The following is a 20,839-nucleotide window of genomic DNA, read 5'->3' on the forward strand; positions in this document are numbered from 1 at the left end:
TGCAGAAATCCTACTTTCTTGAGAATTTTTTATCTTTTCCAATTCAGAAATCCTACTTTCCTGTGATCTTTTAACCTTTTCTAATTCACAAATTTTGTTTCCCTGCATCTCCTGTGAATTCTTTATTTTTTTCCAACTCAAATTTCAGAACATTATTATTCTCTATTGTAGATTCTCTTTCCTTTCCCCATTTTTCTTCAAACTCTCTTAACTTTTTAATAGTATCTTGTAGGAGAGAGTTATGTGATGGGGGGCAGGAATCCTTCCCCTTTAGGCTGTTATCTGCTGACTCTCTGCTGTTAACTTCCTGATTCTCTTCAGCCTTGTACTCATAGTTAAAAATCTTTTGGGGTCTGTCCTTGGGATAAGAATTTTATTTATTTATTTCTTTAACAACTTCCTCCAAGATCAGGTGGATGCAGAGGCTCCTGTACCTGAGGTAAGAGAGAGCCCTGAGAGAGAGTTCCCCTCCCCTCCCGGGAAATGCCTCAGAGGTGATAAGTCTGTGCTGTGAGGGTTGCCCAGTGAAGGACCTTGCTGTGTGTCCTAGTGACTTCCCTGAGGTTCAAGACGGAAAAGTAAAGGCGACACAAAGCCCAGCCAATGCAGCCCGTGGGGCGTGGACATCAGCATCTGACGTGAAAAGCCCCTGCACTCAAACTGGAAGTGCCTGCCCGGAAACTGTGGTCCCTATTTTGAAGGTTCCACTTCTCTTGGACTCCTGTGGTTGAGTTCTACAGCCTCCAGCCTAGCCTGGCACTATGTGGATTAGATGTTGCCTCAGGCTGTGTTCCTGCTGTTCAAGCTCTTAACTACCCCAAGGTAAAGCCAGGACAGGGTGATTCTAGGATCTGGCTTTATATTTTAAAGTGGCTTGATTTTTCTTCTGAGCTGCTGTTTTATAAGCAGAGAAGAGCTAACAACCTGTGCCAGATTCCTCTATCTCAGTGGCTTCTCTGATCCCAGAGTTCTCCCCAGCCCTATCGACATAGTGTGCTAGCACCTAACCCTGTCTGTGCTGGCCTTTTTTCTTCCTCCCCTCGGAATTGACCTTTTCTGTTGAAATTCCAGATTCTCTTCAGCTGGTACATTGTGCTTCCATTCCTTGTGGTTTCTATCAGTCCAGCGTTATTTTTGAGGCTGATTTAACTAATTGGTAATGAGGGAAGAAGGGAGCTTACAGATTCACGTGTATCTTCTCCTGCCATCTTGGCTCTGCCCCCACTAGCTGTGTTCTTAAGTAAGTTACTTAATTCTGTTTATCTCAGTTTCCTCATTGTAAAATGTTTTAGAGAAAGAAAGGGCAAGTCATTCCATATCTTTACAAGAATATGCCAAATGGCATAGGTTAGGTTCACAGGGCAAGATAGTGAATAAAAATAGCAATCTAGTGTTTGACAAACCCAAAGTTCCCAAATTTTGGAATAAGAATTCATTATTTGACAAAAAATGTTGAGAAAACTGGAAATTAGTATGGCAGAAACTAGGCATGGACCCACATTTAACACCACATACTAAGATTAGATCAAAATGGGTCCAAGATTTAGGCATAAAGAATGAAATCATAAATATATTGGAGGAACATGGGATGGTTTACCTCTCAGACTTGTGGAGGAGGAAGGAGTTTGTGTCCAAGGGAGAACTAGAGACCATTATTGATCACAAAATAGAAAATTTTGATTACAACAAATTAAAAAGTTTCTGCACAAACAAAACTAATGCAAACAAGATTAAAAGGGAAGTAACAAATTGGGAAAACATTTTTACAGTTAAAGGTTCTGATAAAGGCCTCATCTCCAAAATATACAGAAAATATACAGAGAATTGACTTTAATTTATAAGAAATCAAGCCATTCTCCAATTGATAAATGGTCAAAGGATATGAACAGACAATTTTCAGATGATGAAATTAAAACTATTTCCACTCATATGAAAGAGTGTTCCAAATCACTATTGATCAGAGAAATGCAAATTAAGACAACTCTGAGGTATCATTACACACCTGTCAGATTGGCTAAGATGACAGGAACAAATAACGATGAATGTTGGAGGGGCTGTGGGAAAACTGGGACACTGATGCATTGTTGGTGGAGTTGTGAAAGAATCCAACCATTCTGGAGAGCAATCTGGAATTATGCCCAAAAAGTTATCAAAATGTGCATACTCTTTGACCCAGCTATACTACTACTGGGCTTATATCCCAAGGAAATACTAAAGAAGGGAAAGGGACCTGTATGTGCCAAAATGTTTGTGGCAGTTCTTTTCATAGTGGCTAGAAGCTGGAAGATGAATGGATGTCCATCAATTGGAGAATGGTTGGGTAAATTATGGTATATGAATGTTATGGAATATTATTGTTCTGTAAGAAATGACCAACAGGAGAAATACAGAGAGGCTTGGAGAGACTTACATCAACTGATGCTAAGTGAAATGAGCAGAACCAGAAGATCATTATACACTTCAACAATGATACTGTAAGAGGATGTATTCTGATGGAAGTGGATATCTTCAACATAGAGAAGAGCTAATCCAATTCCAATTGATTAATGATGGACAGAATCAGCTACATCCAGAAAAGGAACACTGGGAAATGAGTGTAAACTGTTATTTTTACCTTCTGAATCCAATTCTTCCTGTGCAACAAGAAATTCGGTTCTACATACATATATTGTATCTAGAATATATTGTAATATTTTTAATATGTATAAGACTGCCTGCCATCTGGGGGAGGGGGTTGGGGGAGGAAGGGAAAAATCTGAATAGAAGTAAGTGCAAGGGATTATGTTGCAAAAAATTACCCATGCATATGTACTGTCAAAAATTTTTCTAATTATAAAATAAAATAAAAATAAAATAAAAAAAATAAAATAAAAAAAAAGAATATGCCAAATGGGATCATGGAAAGTTAGACATGACTGAAAATGACCAAAGAAGAAAAATAGTTTCTACTTATTTTTTGATTATCCTAAATTCTCTGTTTCTCATCTTTCTCCCCAACAAAACATTGATTATCAAAAAAATTAAAAACAATTCAGCAAAACAAATCAAATATGACTGAAATTGTATGTATATTTCATGTCCATTTCCCACTATCTCCTCAAAGAAAGAAGCAGAGTTCATTTCCTCAGTTCTTCAAGAAAATCTTGGTCATTATAATTATATAATTTCATTAGTTTTTCTTTTATACTTGTGAATTTAATGTGTCTCAATTTATATGACATCTCTACTTCTCTGAATTCTTTATAATTTCTAAGGATGTAGTGATGTTCCATCATATTCATGTACCAGCTTTTTATTTTCTTAGGCATTCCATTCAATTGAAACCTTTTTAGTTAAAGGTCTTTAGAACTAACAAAAAAATCTTGTTATTTATTTAGTGGTTATATATGAGATATTTCTTCCTTTGGCCTCTTTTGGGCATATGTTTGCCCATGGAGCCTCTGGAATAAATGAGATGGATGTTTTCCTCTCTTTTATGAAGTATAATTTCAAACCAATATTTAGAATGGTTGGACCATTTCATGGCTTCAAAAACAATGTATTCATACTTCTGTCTTCTTGCAGCCTAGTATCAACTGTTTCTACTTTTTGTATTTTTTAGTAATTTGTGGCTTGTGAAATGAAACCTCAGATTTATTTTCATTTACATACCTCTTATTAGTAGCGATTAAAAACAAGTTTTCATGGGGTTGTTAGTGGTCTGCAATTCTTCTTTTGAGAACTGTTTGCTCATATCCTCAGACCATTTACTGACTTGCTTAATGGTTTTAGGTAATATATTTATTTAAATTTCTTTTATGTCTCGGATATCAGATTCTTAGAAAGGATACTGAATGCAAATTTTTCCTTTCCTTGAGAACTTTTCATCTTCTCCTAGTTGTAATCATTTTATGCAATTGCTTTTCAATTTCATGTAATTGAAATTACCTATTTTGTTTTTCCATTATCTTTTTAATGAACTCAATGATTTTAGGAAAATATGGGAAAGACTTTCACAAAATAAGAATAAACAAAATGAGCAGAACCAAGAGAAATATTTTTATGCAGTAATAGCAATATTGTTTTTAAGAATGGCTTTATATTAACAAAGAATAAGCTGATTTTATAAATGTTTTGAAAAGGTTTACCCAAGCTGATGCTGAACGAAACAAGTAGAACCCAGAATATTTTGTATATAATAACTCCAAGAATGTGCAATAATCTACTATGAAAAACTTGGTTTTTCTCAGTGGTTCAGTTATCCAAAGCAATACCAGTAGGTTTTCGACAGAAAATGCCATCTGCATCTAGAAGAAGTGTGTGGAGATTGAATGTAAATCAACATATGCTATGTTCACTTCTTTTTTCTGTTTTTTTTTTTTTTTTTTTTTTTTTTAATTGCCTCTAACCTTTGGTTGAGAATTATTCAGCTGTTCTTACTTACTTACTAACTGTGAAAAGTTACCTGATCTAGTTTCTTCTAGGTTTTTTTTTTTTTTTTTTTTTTTGGTGTGACCATGTTGTATTTTTTCTTTCCCATATATACTTATACATACCTATATACTAATGGCAAACATCGTGAAGTGGGGGAGGAAAGGAAAAAAAAAAGGAAAAAATGTGATTAAGAAAAAAAAGGAAGGTATGTGTAATCTCTTTGGTGGTACTTATTGTTTGGAACTTTTGTTTTCTATGTAGAATATAGCAATAGCCTTATTTGCAGAATAATAGCTAACAACTAATATTATTTACCAATTACAATGTAGAGGCACTGCAAAAATTCTTTACTAGTACTATTTCTTTGGAGCTTCACAAAATCCTGGAAAATATTATTATCCTCATTTTACAGTTGAGAAAACCGAGGCACCAGTATTTAAGTTACTTGCCTAGGGTCTTGCAAGTAAGAAATGCCTAAGGTTACATCTGAATACAGATTTTCCTGATTCTAGGTTGAAAATCCTACCCATTGCATTGCTCAGCTGAATTATTTCAAAAGAAAAAGCCTGGACTCCAAATGGTTATGGAAACTAAGCAAGAAGGTTGTAAGTTGTTCTTAGAATATCAATTCTCCTAGACTTTAAATAGGAAACTAGGAGCTAAAGGTAAAGGCTAAGAAACTACTAGATTAAGTACTTTTTTGAGCGTACATTGGAAGGGGGTTTTCATAGCAAGCATAGACCATCACTTGGTGGCTTATGCAGATACATAAACCAGAGTAGCTACTCTAAGCTACAAACTCAGGTTTTCTTAGATTTTCATCTCCAAGTCTCCAAAATACCCAAATTGCAGATGCAGTGGGGGTGGGGAGAAGGAAGAGAGAAAGGCTTAGAACAGAGCAAGTGTAGTTTTTCAGCAAGAAAAAATAATTAATACGTCCCCTTTGATTCTCAGGATTAAGTCTCTTGTGGGAAGTTTTATTTGAATGATTGGGAAGATTGGTTATAAAATCTGTGCAAGATTTCAAGTTCACATTTAAATCTGTTTGGAATTCTCTCAAGTCCAATTCACAAAAAGCACATTTAGAAAGAGATAAAATGTTGTTTATGAATATATTTTAATGATGGTAAGATACATATTTAAAAAAAAAAAAAAACAACTTGATACCTAAATAAAACTGATTTTGACACCAATTCCAGGAGAATGGAGATGTTGAAATTGGTAAAACTCTAAAAGAGAATTGGATTTTTGGGCCATGGAATGATGACTCTTCCATGTGTAAAGAGAGACACAAAGAGACAAAGGCAGAGGGAGGTAAAGAGAGATAGAGTGAAACATAAAGAGAAGAGACAAAAACACACACACACACAGAGAGAGAGAGAGAGAGAGAGAGAGAGAGAGAGAGAGAGAGAGAGAGAGAGAGAGAGAAAGAGAGAGAGAGAGAGAGGAACAGACAGAAAGAGACAAAGATAGCATTTCCCTTTCTCTTATTAGGGCACATCTTTACCATTAACCACACTGACTTCTCTAATATTTTAATTATCTGGATCAGTTCGATGCTCCTCATTATCTTTTTTTTTTTATTTTTTTAACAGTACCTGCAATGTGTTAATTTTGTTTTTTTTACTTACTTTATTATACCAATTATCTCTATGGTGCTAGAGTAGGTAATCCTCTAACCTGATAATCTCCAAGTGTCATCTAATGTTGTAATTAATCCATAACAATCCCCTGAAGTTGGGATCTCATCAAGAATAATAAGAAAAATGCTTATGGTATCTATTGGCTTGGATCCTGTCCAGATTACAGGGTGGCTATGAATCACATTATCTCTTTTCTTTATGGCAGCTTCATCAGGTTGACAAAAATGGACAAGATTTTTGGAGGCAATCAAGCACTCTAATTTAGTTTAAAATGCTGAACAGGTGCAACTGGGACACATTGAAGGTGGTTATTAGGTAAAAGTCCTTCAGAAAAAGGCGGGCCCAACATCTGTGCCTATTATTAGAAGTACAAAGGAGCAGACCTCCTGTGTAAATGGGAATAAGATCCAAATGGATGAGGATGCAAGGCTGAATGAAGCTTTCTGATTTAGGATTTTTCCTGTTTATTGCGATTAGCATTTGAAGGGATGTGTGTGTGTGTGTGTGTGTGTGTGTGTGTGTGTGTGTGTAGTGAGTAAGCAACTAGATCAATCTTTTTTACTTCTGTTTGTATCTCCCCCTACACCCACTTAGAAGGAGATGGAGTCTGATTAATTTGAAAGGGGAAGTAACTCAAGGAATTTATCTAATCTAATAATCACTTTATTAGAAGACTCATGTTAATGAGTCATAAAGATTTAAAGGTTGCTTTGAATGATTGTACAATTCAATTTTGGTCTTTTCTTTTTTTAGATACAAGGTGAATCTTGCAACTTCTTTGCCTATTGAGATCTCATTTGGAAAAAAAAAAAAAAGAAAGAAACAATTGCTTCTGTACAGGAGTGGGGTCTTTGTTATTAGTAGTGTCCAAACAGAGGATGGCTGATTTCAGAAGCCTTCAATCCTTTCAAATGTTGCTTCTATTAGGCTATGTTTTAGCCAGAATTTTAAGATACAGAAATATGAAATAACCACTGGAAAAGACTTATTCTGATGCCTAAGGGAAGAAACCTAGTTTTTCAAATGTATAGAAAATTTATTCACAACAAGCAAGTATTCATTGTGCATATATCTCTAATATCTACCACTGTGCCCAGTGACATTATTTGCTGAATGAACATTGTGATAAACTCATTGGGAAATTGACATTAAAATATAAACCAGAGTTCAAAGCTGTCTATTTCTTCTTACAACACACTTAACTTCTCCTCTAGGAATTTGGATGCTAAAGTTTATATTTAGTATTGGTGCAAATATTTATTCTTGATATTACTTCATCATTTATGGGAGCAAGATGTAATTTTCTTCCTTATCTCTTTTAATTAGATTTAAGTTGCTTTTCCTTGATCTGAGCTCTACCCCTTTATTAAACTTCAACTGAAGCAAAATAGATTCTGCTTCAACCTTTTACCTTAACTCTATATGTGTTTCTCTGCTTCTAATGTGTTTTTTTAAACAGCATAATGTAGGCTTCTGACTTTTAATCCAATCTGCTATATGCTTCCATTTTGTAGGAGATTTCATTCCATTCACATTCACAGTTACGATTACTAACTGTATTTCTTGCCATCCTATTTTTCATGTTGTACTTTTCTGTTTCTGTAGTGTTCTGGTTGGTTTTCTGAAGGTCTCTGGACCAACCTTTGTTTCAGTTCAGTAATCACCATGAGAATAGCCAGGGATGAAGTCCAAATTCTTTACTGTCTCCTTGGTTGGGGTTGGGCAGCTTTTTGGAGAGCCTTTCAGACCGGCCTTGGTCTCAGTGGGAGAAGTACAGGAAGCCAGCTACCATGGTGGTTTGAAATGAAGTGAATTAATCTCTCTGAGTCTGAGGGCTTGTGCTTCAGCCTCCAGCCACCACAAAGGTGGAAGGTGGAATGAATCTGTCTCTCAGTCCCTGCTGGCTGTTATATACTATATTACAATTACATCATCATAGGTGTGAATCTTGTAGAAGTATATTAAGTTCTAAGTACATTTACTGAATTAGAGAACTATTAATCACCATGCTAAACTAGTTAACCATTGTCTTTATAATTCCACTTAGCACCTTGTAAGAATCCTTGTTTCAAGTACAAGAGTTCTGGCTGATAACATATTTTCTTTTATCCTTTTACTCCTCACCAATGTTTTCCTTCTGAACACCATCTCTCTCAATTTGCTCTCCTTTATTCAGCCCCTCCTTTTTATTATTTTTCCTTCTACTGCTTCCCTTCCTTCTATTTTATTTCCCATTTCTTTCTTTTTTCCTCTCCTACTTCCCTATAGGGTTAGACAGATATCTATAGTTATTCCTTTTTTGAGTAAAATCTAATGAGATTGTTTCAAACAATGTGCATCCCCCTTTCCTTTTCCCTTCAATTATAAAAGGTCTTTTGTACTTCTTTATGTAACACCATTTGTCCCATTTAATTCCACTTTCCTTTTCTCCCATGACAATTCCCTTTCCACCCTTAATTTTTTATATCATCACATTAAAGTTATCTTACACCTACACTTTCTATTTATACTCTTTCTACCTCTGATAAAGATATAGTTCTCAAGAGTTACACTTATCATCTTTTCATGTATGTACACATTTTAATGTTTAAAAACCCAAGTCATTTTTCTTCTTCTGTTTACCTTTATATGCTTCTCTTGAATCAAGTATTTGGAGATCAGATTTTTTTGTTCAGCTATGGTTTTTTCATAAGAAATGATTGAAAACTCCTTATTTCATTGAATGTCCATTTTTCCCCCTGAATGATAATGCTTAACTTTATTGGATAGTTGATTCTTTGGACTACAATCCAAACGCCTTTGCCTTTGGGATTATCATATTCCATACCCTCCATCCTTTAATATAGAAACTGCTAGGTCCTGCACAAACCTGAATGTGGATTCTTGATATTTGAATTTTTTTTCTTTATGGCTTGTTACACTACTTCCTCTTTGATCTGATAATTCTGGGATTTAGCTATTATAATCCTTGAAGTTTTCATTTTGGATCTTTTTCAGTAGGTGATTGGGGGATTCATTCAGTGACTGTTTACCCTCTGGTTCTAGTATATTAGGACAGTTTTCTTAGATGATTTCTTGAAAAATGTTGTCCAGGCTTTTTATTTTTATTTATTTATTTTTTTTTCATCAAGGGCTTCATGTAGTCCAATAATTCTTAGAATATCTCTCTTGGATATTTGTTCTATGACAGTTTTTCCAATAAGGTATTTTACATTTTCTTACATATTTTATTTTCTAAATTTGGTTTGACTCATTCTTGATGTGTCTTTGATCATTCACCTCCAATTGTCCCATTTTAATTTTTTAAAAAAAATATTTTTTTCAATTAGCATTTTTGCCTCCTTTTGCATTTGGTTAATTTGACTTAAAAAAAAAAGGTTGTTTTGTTTGGTGAATCCCCCTCATTTATCCAATTCTATTTTTAAGGAATTAAGTTATTTTTCAGTTTCACCAAATTTATTTTTAAAGAGTTGCTTTATTCCATCAAGTGTTCACTTTGCCTTTTCTCCAAATTATCATAACACTCCTGTGTTTCTCTCATTTCTTTCCCCCATTTTTCTTCTATCTATCTTTTAAGATCTTTTTTTTTTGAATATTTTAAAGGCTGAAGTCTATTCTGGGGTACAGGGGAGATCGTACCTATTTTCCTCTTCTGGGCAATGGGCTTTTCTCTTGCTGCACGGGACTGGTAGTGTTACAGGCTTCCCCATTGTGCTGAAGGAGCCTGACCAAGCACACCTTGTTATTTTAGGGTTCAGTAGCTTGGAATTTGCTATCTGCAGTAGTGTTAGTAGTGTCACAGCTGGTTTGCTGATCCACTGTCCTTTTGAATTATAATACAAAATACATTGTAGTATTTTGTTTCAGAGCCTTCAATTATATATTCTTCTCTGCACCATTAGACCTCATTCCCCCTGCCCAACGAGACAGAACTTTCTTAAAGTCCTTACAAGATATCTTAAGCTAAAAATTATTACACATATTTGTGGGTTCTGTCATTCCAAAATCCATTCAGAAGTTAAATCTAGTGTTGATTCTGAGGGAAGATGGGGAAAGCAAAGGAAATGTCACAAGCACTTCCCAAAGCTTAGGTGAAGCTATAAATCTCATTTAAATATTACCTCTGCACATGGACACATATACAGCTTTATCAAGGAGTATCAAGGAGTAACTAATGTTTTCTTGACAGCTAAAATATCTTCTTTTATTACTAAGTTTGGATTTTATATATATTGAATATTTCTATAAGAAACTGAAATTATAAACTATTGGAGGGTTCTCTATATTTTGAAGCCTTTTATTTTTCCTCTAGAAAACAAAGGGGTTAGATGAGGTCATTTCTTCATTCACTTTCAGCTCTGGATTCTATGACCCTATGAAAATAAAAAGAGTATACTGACAGAGAATGTCATCAACATGGAAATGTCTGTCTTTAAAATAGTTTATGTAATGTACATGAATTAGAAAAAATATTTTCTCTCCCTCAAAAATCTCTATCTTTATGAGTATATTCAAGTATATTTCATAGATTTTTTTTACTCCTACTGCTGTCTTTTATGTTAGATATTATCTTGAGGTCATTAAGTGATATAGTAGAGAGTATTGGGTGTCAGGAAGATGGTTCAAATCTAGTCTCAATCATATACAAACTATGTGATCCTGAAGAAGACACTTAACTCTATTTGCCTCAATTTCTTCAGTTATAAAATGGGTGGAAATAACAGGACCATTCTCTCAGGATTATAATCTTGTTAAAACGAAATATTATTTACAATGTGTTTATCATAGCACTTGAAACATTTCCTTTTCCTTCTTTTATCATTACACTTAGATACCACTGAGGACTTTCCTTAACTGCCTAAATACTAAATACCTATTTTAAAAAGATTGGTAATAGAATATCCATCTCCATTTCATGTAGGTATCGATAGTGGCTTCTTAAATGAATGATAATTGTGTATAAGTGGACATATCTTTCTGTTCCATGGGGATACTAATAGGAGTGCATTACTTGTGATTGGCATTATCATAGCATCTCTCTTTGCCCATATTCTTTTTTTTTATTTAATTTTTATTTTATTTTATAATTATAAATTTTTTTGACAGTACATATGCATGGGTAATTTTTTATAACATAATCCCTTGCACTTACTTCTGTTCAGATTTTTTCCCTTCCTCCCCCAACCCCCTCCCCCAGATGGCAGGCAGTCTTATACATGTTAAATATATTACAATATATTCTAGATACAATATATGTGTGTAGAACCAAATTTCTTGTTGCACAGGAAGAATTGGATTCAGAAGGTAAAAATAACAGTTTACACTCATTTCCCAGTGTTCCTTTTCTGGATGTAGCTGATTCTGTCCATCATTAATCAATTGGAATTGGATTAGCTCTTCTCTATGTTGAAGATATCCACTTCCATCAGAATACATCCTCTTACAGTATCATTGTTGAAGTGTATAATGATCTTCTGGTTCTGCTCATTTCACTTAGCATCAGTTGATGTAAGTCTCTCCAAGCCTCTCTGTATTTATCCTATTGGTCATTTCTTACAGAACAATAATATTCCATAACATTCATATACCATAATTTACCCAACCATTCTCCAATTGATGGACATCCATTCATTTTCCAGTTTCTAGCCACTATAAAAAGGGGTGCCAAAAAAAATTTGGCACATACAAGTCCCTTTCCCTTCTTTAGTATTTCCTTGGGATATAAGCCCAGTAGTAGTATGGCTGGGTCAAAGAGTATGCACATTTTGATAACTTTTTGGGCATAATTCCAGATTGCTCTCCAGAATGGTTGGATTCTTTCACAACTCCACCAACAATGCATCAGTGTCCCAGTTTTCCCACAGCCCCTCCAACATTCATTGTTATTTGTTCCTGTCATCTTAGCCAATCTGACAGGTGTGTAATGCTATCTCAGAGTTGTCTTAAAATTGCATTTCTCTGATCAATAGTGATTTGGAAAACTCTTTCATATGAGCGGAAATAGTTTTAATTTCATCATCTGAAAATTGTCTGTTCATATCCTTTGACCATTTATCAATTGGAGAATGGCTTGATTTCTTATAAATTAAAGTCAATTCTTTGTATATTTTGGAGATGAGGCCTTTATCAGAACCTTTAACTGTAAAAATGTTTTCCCAATTTGTTACTTCCCTTTTAATCTTGTTTGCATTAGTTTTGTTTGTGCAGAAACTTTTTAATTTGTTGTAATCAAAATTTTCTATTTTGTGATCAATAATGGTCTCTAGTTCTCCCTTGGACACAAACTCCTTCCTCCTCCACAAGTCTGAGAGATAAACCATCCCCTGTTCCTCCAATTTATTTATGATTTCGTTCTTTATGCCTAAATCTTGGACCCATTTTGATCTAATCTTAGTATGTGGTGTTAAATGTGGGTCCATGCCTAGTTTCTGCCATACTAATTTCCAGTTTTCTCAGCAGTTTTTGTCAAATAATGAATTCTTATCCCAAAATTTGGGATCTTTGGGTTTGTCAAACACTAGATTGCTATTTTATTCACTGTCTTGCCCTGTGAACATATCCTATGCCACTGATCAACTAGTCTATTTCTTAGCCAATACCAAATGATTTTGGTGACTGTTGCTTTATAATACAGTTCTAGATCAGGGACCGATAGACCACCTTCACTTAATTTTTTTTTTCATTATTTCCCTTGAAATTCTCAAGCTTTTGTTGTTCTATATGAATTCTGTTGTTATTTTTTTTAGGTTATTAAAATAGTTTCTTAGAAGTCTGATTGGTATAGCACTAAATAAATAGATTAGTTTAGGGAGTATTGTCATTTTAATTATATTTGCTCGGCCTATGCAAGAGCACTGAATATCTTTCCAATTATTTAAATCTGACTTTATTTTTGTGGCAAGTGTTTGGTAATTTTGCTCATATAATTCCTGACTCTCCTTTGGTAGATATATTCCCAAATATTTTATACTATCGACCGTTATTTTGAATGGGATTTCTCTTTGTATCTTTTGCTGTTGGATTGTGTTGGTAATGTATAAAAATGCTGAGGATTTATGTGGATTTATTTTATATCCTGCGACTTTGCTAAAATTCTGAATTATTTATAATAGCTTTTTAGCAGAGTCTTAGGGGTTCTCTAAGTATACCATCATGTCATCTGTGAAAAGTGATAATTTGATTTCCTCATTTCCTACTCTAATTCCTTGAATCTCTTTCTCAGCTCTTATTGCTGAGGCTAGAGTTTCTAGTACTATATTGAAGAGTAATGGTGATAGTGGGCAACCTTGTTTCACTCCTGATCTTACAGGGAAAGATTCTAGTTTATCGCCATTACATATAGGTTTTACATATATGTTCCTGATTATTTTAAGGAATAGTCCATTTATTCCTATACTCTCAAGGGTTTTTAGTAGGAATGGATGTTGGATTTTATCAAATGCTTTTTCTGCATCGATTGAGATGATCATATGGTTTTTATTAATTTGATTATTGATATGGTCAATTATACTAATAGTTTTCCAAATATTAAACCAGCCCTGCATTCCTGGTATAAATCCCACTTGGTCATAGTGTATTATCCTGGGGATGATTTTCTGAAGTCTATTTGCTAATATCTTATTTAAGATTTTAGCATCAATATTCATTAAGGAAATTGGTCTATAGTTTTCTTTCTCAGTTTTCGATCTACCTGGTTTAGGTATCAGTACCATGTCTGTGTCATAGAAGGAATTTGGTAGGACTCCTTCAATCCCTATTTTTTCAAACAGTTTACATAGCATTGGAGTTAGTTGTTATTTAAATGTTTGGTAGAATTCACATGAAAATCCATCTGGTCCTGGGGACTTTTTCTTAGGAAGTTGGTTAATAGCTTGATCTATTTCTTTTTCTGAGATGGGACTATTTAGACTACTTACTTCTTCCTCTGTTAATCTGGGCAAGCTATATTTTTGAAGGTATTCTTCCATTTCATTTAAGTTATCGAATTTATTGGCATAAAGTTGAGCAAAGTAGCTCCTAACTATTGTTCTAATTTCCTCTTCATTAGTGGTAAGTTCACCATTTTAATTTTCAAGACTAACAATTTGCTTTTTCTCTTTCCTTTTTTTAATCAGGTTTACTAAGGGTTTGTCTATTTTGTTGGTTTTTTCATAGAACCAACTGTTAGTTTTATTAATTAATTCAATAGTTTTTTTTACTTTCAATTTTATTAATCTCACCTTTTATTTTTTTGAATTTCAAGTTTTGTGTTTGTCTGGGGTTTTTTAATTTGTTCCTTTTCTAGCAATTTAAGTTGTAAGCCCAATTCGTTGGCCCTCTCTTTCTCTATTTTATGCAAGTAGGCCTGTAGAGATATAAAACTTCCCCTTATTACTGCTTTGGCTGTATCCCACACATTTTGGTATGATGTCTCATTATTGTCATTCTCTGGGGTGAAGTTATTAATTATGTCTATGATTTGCTGTTTTACACAATCATTCTTTAGTATAAAATTATTTAGTTTCCTATTATTTTTTGGTCTATTTTCCCCTGGCTTTTTATTAAATGTAATTTTAATTGCATTGTGGTTTGAAAAGGATGCATTTACTACTTCTGCATTACTGCATTTGATTTTGAGGTTTTTATGCCCTAGTATATGATCGATTTTTGTATAAGTTCCATGAACTACTGAGAAGAAAGTATACTCCTTTCTGTCTCTATTTAGCTTTCGCCAAAGATCTATCATATCAAACTTTTCTAGTATTCTATTTACCTCTCTGACTTCTTTCTTATTTATTTTATGGTTTGATTTATCTAATTCTGAGAGTGCAAGGTTGAGATCTCCCACTATTATAGTTTTCCTGTCTATTTCTTCTTGCAGCTCTCTTAATTTCTCTTTTAAGAATTTAGATGCTGCACCACTTGGTGTGTATATGTTTAATATTGATACTGCTTCACTACTGATGCTACCCTTTAGCAGGATACAATGCCCTTCCTTATCTCTTTTAATTAGATCAATTTTTGTTTTTTCTTGATCTGAGATGAGGATGGCTCCCCCTGCTTTTTTGGCTTTGCCTGAAGCATAGTAGATTCTGCTTCACCCTTTTACTTTTAATTTGAATGTATCACCCTGTTTCAGGTGTGTTTCCTGTAAACAACATGTAGTAGGATTCTGGATTTTAATCCAATCTGCTACCTGCTTCCTCTTTATGTGGGAGCTTATCCCATTCACATTTATGGTTACAATGACTAATTCTATATTGCTTGCCATCCTGTTAACCCCTGCTTATGCTTTTCTCTTTTCCTTCTCTCTTACCCCCCTACTAGTATTAAACTTATGAACACCACTTGCTTTTCACAGCCCTCCCTTTTTAGTATCCCTCCCCCACCTCAATGTTCCTCCCCTTATTTTACCCCTTTTCCACACAATTTTTGTATTCCCTTCCCCTTAGCTTACTCCTTCCCTCTCACTTTTTAATGAAGTGGAAGAAGTTTCACCATAAATCAAATATGTCTATTGATACACACTCTATTCATCTCCCTCCTTTCTCTCAGATATAATAGGTTCCCTTTGCCTCTTCATGAGATGTAGTACTACCTAACACTTCACACTTTTTTATGATATAATTTCCTTTCCTCCTCTAGTTTCTAGAACAAATTATACATATGTTCTTTACATATTTTTATGGCAGAAGTATAGTTCTCAAGATTTTTTTTTTACTTTTTTAGAAATCTCTTGAGTTCTGTATTTTAAGATCAAACATTTTATGTAGGTCTGGCTTATTCATCAAGAATAGATGGAATTCATTTATATAATTAAATGTCCATCTTCTTCCTTGGAAAACGATGCTCATTCTTGCTGGGTAAATTATTCTTGGCTGCATACCAAGTTCCTTAGCCTTTTGGAATATCGTGTTCCAGGCCCTTCATTCTTTTAATGTGGATGCTTCTAGATCCTGGGTTATCCTTATTGTGGATCCTCCATATCTGAATTGCTTTTTTCTAGCAGCTTCCAATATTTTTCCTTTGTCTGATGGTTCTTGAACTTGGCCAGTATATTTCTTGCGTTTTGATTTTAGGGTCCCTTTCAGTAGGTGATCAATGAATTTTTTCAATGTTTATTTTACCCTCTGTTTCCAGAACGTCTGGGCAGTTCTCTTTGATAATTTCCTGGAAAATAGTGTCCAGGCTCTTTTTTTCCTCACATTTTTCAGGGAGTCTGATTATTCTCAAATTGTCTCTCCTGGATCTGTTTTCCAGTTCTGTTGTATTTCTAATAAGGTACTTGGCATTCTTTTCAATTGTTTCATTTCTCTGGTTTTGCTTGACTACCTCTTGGTTTCTCCTTGAGTCATTCATTTCTACTTGTTCAAGTCTAATTTTCAATGATGTATTTTCTTCACTCACTTTTTAAATATCTTTTTGTAATTGTCCAATTGAGTTTTTAATGAGTTTTTTTTTTTCCTATGGAATTTTTTTCCATTTTATCCATTTTATTTTTTAGAGAACTGATTTCTTTATCCAGCTCAATAATCCTGTTTTCTTTGGAGTTGTTTACCTTTTCTAATTCACTAATTTTGTTTCTCAATGATTTGATCTCTTCATCCACTCTGGATGACTTCTCCAGGCTCTCTTGCCAAGCTTCCCTTTCCTTTTCCCATTTCTCTTCTAGCTCTCTTGTGAGAGCCTTTTTGATTTCCTCTATGAGGTTCTTTTGTATTGAGGAGCAGCTCATATCCCCCTTGGGGGATTCCTCTGGGGACAGTCTGTTTTTAGTCTCCTCAGTGTTTGAAGTCTGCTTTCTCTCCATACAGAGGCTGTCAATGGTTAGAGCCCTTTTGAATTTTTTGTTCATTTTGTCAGAGTAGGAATTGAAGAAAACAAATTGACAAGAGAAACAATAGTCTGTTTTGGGGGCGGGATGGGGCTGGATGGTGTTAATGGGCTTCCTCTACAGACTGGGGGGGAGGGAAGCAGTGAGCCACTAACAGGACAGTGATGGCTGTGCTGCGTCTGCACTCTGAGGCTCCGAGAATGAGCTGAGTCAGTCCAGGTGGGGGTGGGGGTGGAGGTGGCTGGGTCCTGAGAGAAGCTTGCTTTCCAGGGTTTTATTCTTCACCTCTGGTTTTTCCACCCTCCTGCTGCTCCTGGCTTGCTGCCAAGATGGCATATCCACTGGAATACAATTCTTTCTGCAGAAATGGCAGAGATCGTACCCCTCCCCCCTCTCTGGTCTGAGCTGTGTGAGCTGCCTATTTCCCTGCTGCCTGCTCTCAATCTGGGCCCAGTCTGTTTGTCTCCTCCCCCAAGCAAACACAGAACTTTTCTGACGAATTTCAAGGATGTCTTCTCTTGGTGATTATTTGTGGGTTTCTCTTCCGGTCAAGCATTAATTCCGAGGCTGGTCATGAAGTAAGTCCTGAGATAAAACGTGGAGCTCAAGCAGCTGTCTGCCTCCATGAAGCCATCTTGGCTGGAAGTCCACATCATGACATTTCTAATCAGCTTTCAAGTACCCTAGCCATAGTTTGAAAAAAAAAACAAAAATCTGGTAGAGAATAATAGAAATTTGAATTGATGAATTCTAAAGGCCAGGCTTGGGATTCCTCTAATCTAAGCCTTATATAAACCATTTAGAGTCATAGAATTTCAGAACCGAAAGGAATCTCAGAGGTAATATAATTTAAAATAATGTCCCTTAGTTTAATTTCAAAAAATAGTAATTAAGACTGTGTTTGAATGACTCCAGTGGTAGGGAATTTGTCACTCACTTAAGAAAGTCACTTTGGGGAAGCTCTGATAACAAAGTTTTTCTCCACATTATGTTGATATTTCATTATAATATTCATGTCTTGTTCTAGTACCTTCTTTTTTGGTCCAAATGGATCAAATCTAATTCCTCTCAATAATGGAAAAATATAACATAACTCATCTCCAGGGTATCCATGTATAGTTATTTCAACCAAATTTGAAGGACACAATTTTCTAATTCTTTTAAAAATTTGTTAAAGCTTTTTATTTATAAAACATATGCATGGGTAATATTTTACCATTGACTCTTCAAAATCTCTGTTCCAAATTTTCTCCTCCTTCCCCCCACCCTTTCCCCTAGATGGCAAATAATCCAATCTGATACATGTTAAACATGTTAAAATGTATGTTGAATCCAATATATCTATACATATCTTGCTGCATAAGAAAAAATGTATCAAGAAAGAAAAAAACTGAGATAGAAAATAAAATTCAAGAAAACGACATCAGAAAGCATGAAAATGTTATATTGTAGTTCAGACTCAGTTCCCACAGTCCTCTCTCTAGGTGTAGATGGCTTTTTTCATCATTGAACAATTGGAACTGGTTTGAATAATCTCACTGTTGAAGAGAGCCATGTCCATCAGAATTGATCAAAACATTTTCACAACCAGAATCTTGGAACATTGAAATTGCTGTTAATATTATCAAAGAAAATTCAGCCTGCTTTTCCCTTGTTATTCAATTCTTAATCTAGCAATTTTTTTCATTATTAGATATTTGAATTGACAGACGAGACTTGTAGATTAGTCTTATATTCTTTATTTGTTTCTTGATGATAGTTATACTTGTTGATAGCATATCTATTTCAATAATTTTGGATTTCATTTAGGGGGTTATTATTAGGAGATTCCTTAAAAAACTGGATAAATCTTGTTTATACGTGTGTGTTGGTTTGTAGACTTCCCCATTAGAGTTTATGCTTCTTGCAAGTAGGTACTGTATTTTATTTTATTTTTTTTTATCCTCAGTATTTAGCACAATTCTTGGCTCATAAATGTTAATTGACTGACTAGTTCTGCTCATTTCAGCAACTTTATTCAATAAGAAGTATATTTCTGCAAAAGGAACTTTGGTAAACATGCATCCTACTTTTTTGGGGTTGACTTGATATTTGTTTGTTTAAGTTATTTCTATCTTTTACATCTTTCAGTGATTTTTCTATGATTTTGCAATTTGAATCATTAGATATACCATATTGGTGGAGAAACAGTGAAGTATCATTTTGTTCTGCTGAATCTAATGTTTTTTTAGTCAACAAACAGTAAGCACATAGGATTTTATTCTTTATTTTCACTTAATCACGAGTCTGAAAGTTAGTTATGCTACTCTTAAGTAGGTACCCTCTTTATTTCCTCAAATTACTTTTTTTTTTTTACTTAACTAAGTAAATGCCATCTTTTCCCCAGTAATGCATAAACTACTTATAAAAAGGGGCTATTTTTTTACCCTCACCACATAGCATGATAACTTATACATAGTTATAATAAGTTTGTTAATTGACTGGTAACATGGACTGAGTAAACTATTAAGTTGTGGTCTTCTATAAAATACAAAAAGAATTCTTTGTTATTCCTTCCCATTCTTCTATTAAGCATATCTTTGAAACTTGTACAGTTTATTCTTATAAAGATGTCATAGAAAGGGAAAAAATAAATGTTAGCAATGATTTACCTCATTTTTTTCTTCTTCCTTCCTTCTTTCTTTTCTTCTTCCCTTCCTTTTTTCCTTCCTTCCTTCCTTTCTACTTTCTTTTCTTCCTCCCTTCACTTTTCCTTCCTGCCATTCTTCATTCTATTCTTTCTTTCCTTGTTCTATGAACAATGAACAGCTTAATACAATTACAAGGAGATGGGTCTTTGCAGGTTTTCAGTAAATATGAATAAGGTAAGAAAAACCTTTGAAGCTACCTAGGTAAATAGACAACAAAAAAAGAATCTTAATGTAACATCCCTGACAAGTTGTAATCTCATGTTTGCCTGAATTCCTCAAATGAGATGGAATTTGCTATTTCCTGAGATAGTTTATTATTCTTTAGTGTGTTTTTCTTCTGAATAGCAAACCAAATTTTTCCCTCTTGTAACTTTCACCTTGCTTCTGCCTTCTTGCTTCTGCCTTCTTAACAAATACAATAATTTCTGTCATTTTTTCCCGAGTCAGCTAGGTAGCACAAGGGATAGAGCATTGAACCTAGATTCAGGAAGATCTGAGATTTAAATTTGACTTCAGACACTCATGAGTTTTGTGATCTTTGCAAATAAATTAAACTTTGCCTTAATCCACTGGAGAAAGAAATGGCAAAACACTCCAGTGTCTAGGAGAAGAAAACCCCAAATAGAATCCCAAAGGATCAGATATTACTGGATGAATGAACAATAAAAATTCTTTATTGTACATATTATTGTTGTTCAGTTGTTTTAAGTTTGCCTGATGTCATAACCTATTTTTAAATTACTGTTTTCTTTCTTTTCTTTTTATTTATTTATTTAGGCAACCATATTGGAAGGGTTTGCTACTTCCTTTTCCAATTAATTTCACAGTTAAGGAAATTGAGGCAAACAGAGACTTACCCAGAGTCACAGTTAAATAGTATCAAAGGTCAGATTTGAATTTAGGGAGATGACTCTTCCAAACACTAGGCCACATTCAATCCACTGAACTCACTTAGCTGCTCCTTCAAATATCTGAGCATTTCTATTATTTCTTTCCTAACAATTTTCTTCTCCAAGTTAAATCTCCTCAGTTTCTTTAACCAGTCCTCACATGCCATGATGTTGAGACAATTAACATTCTGGTTCTCTTTTTCCAGTTATTTATTAACTAATATATCTTTCTAAAACAGATTACCATACTTGCGATGTGATTTAACTAAGACATAATATAGGAAAAATACTTCTAATTTCTGGATATTATCTCTTTTAATACAGAAAAAAGTTTGAATCTGTTTCCTGACATCCCAAATAGTGACTCAAAATGAGGTTGCAGTTCACTAA

Source organism: Sminthopsis crassicaudata, chromosome 2 (genome assembly GCF_048593235.1).
Source record: "Sminthopsis crassicaudata isolate SCR6 chromosome 2, ASM4859323v1, whole genome shotgun sequence".
In the NCBI taxonomy this organism is placed as follows: domain Eukaryota; kingdom Metazoa; phylum Chordata; class Mammalia; order Dasyuromorphia; family Dasyuridae; genus Sminthopsis; species Sminthopsis crassicaudata.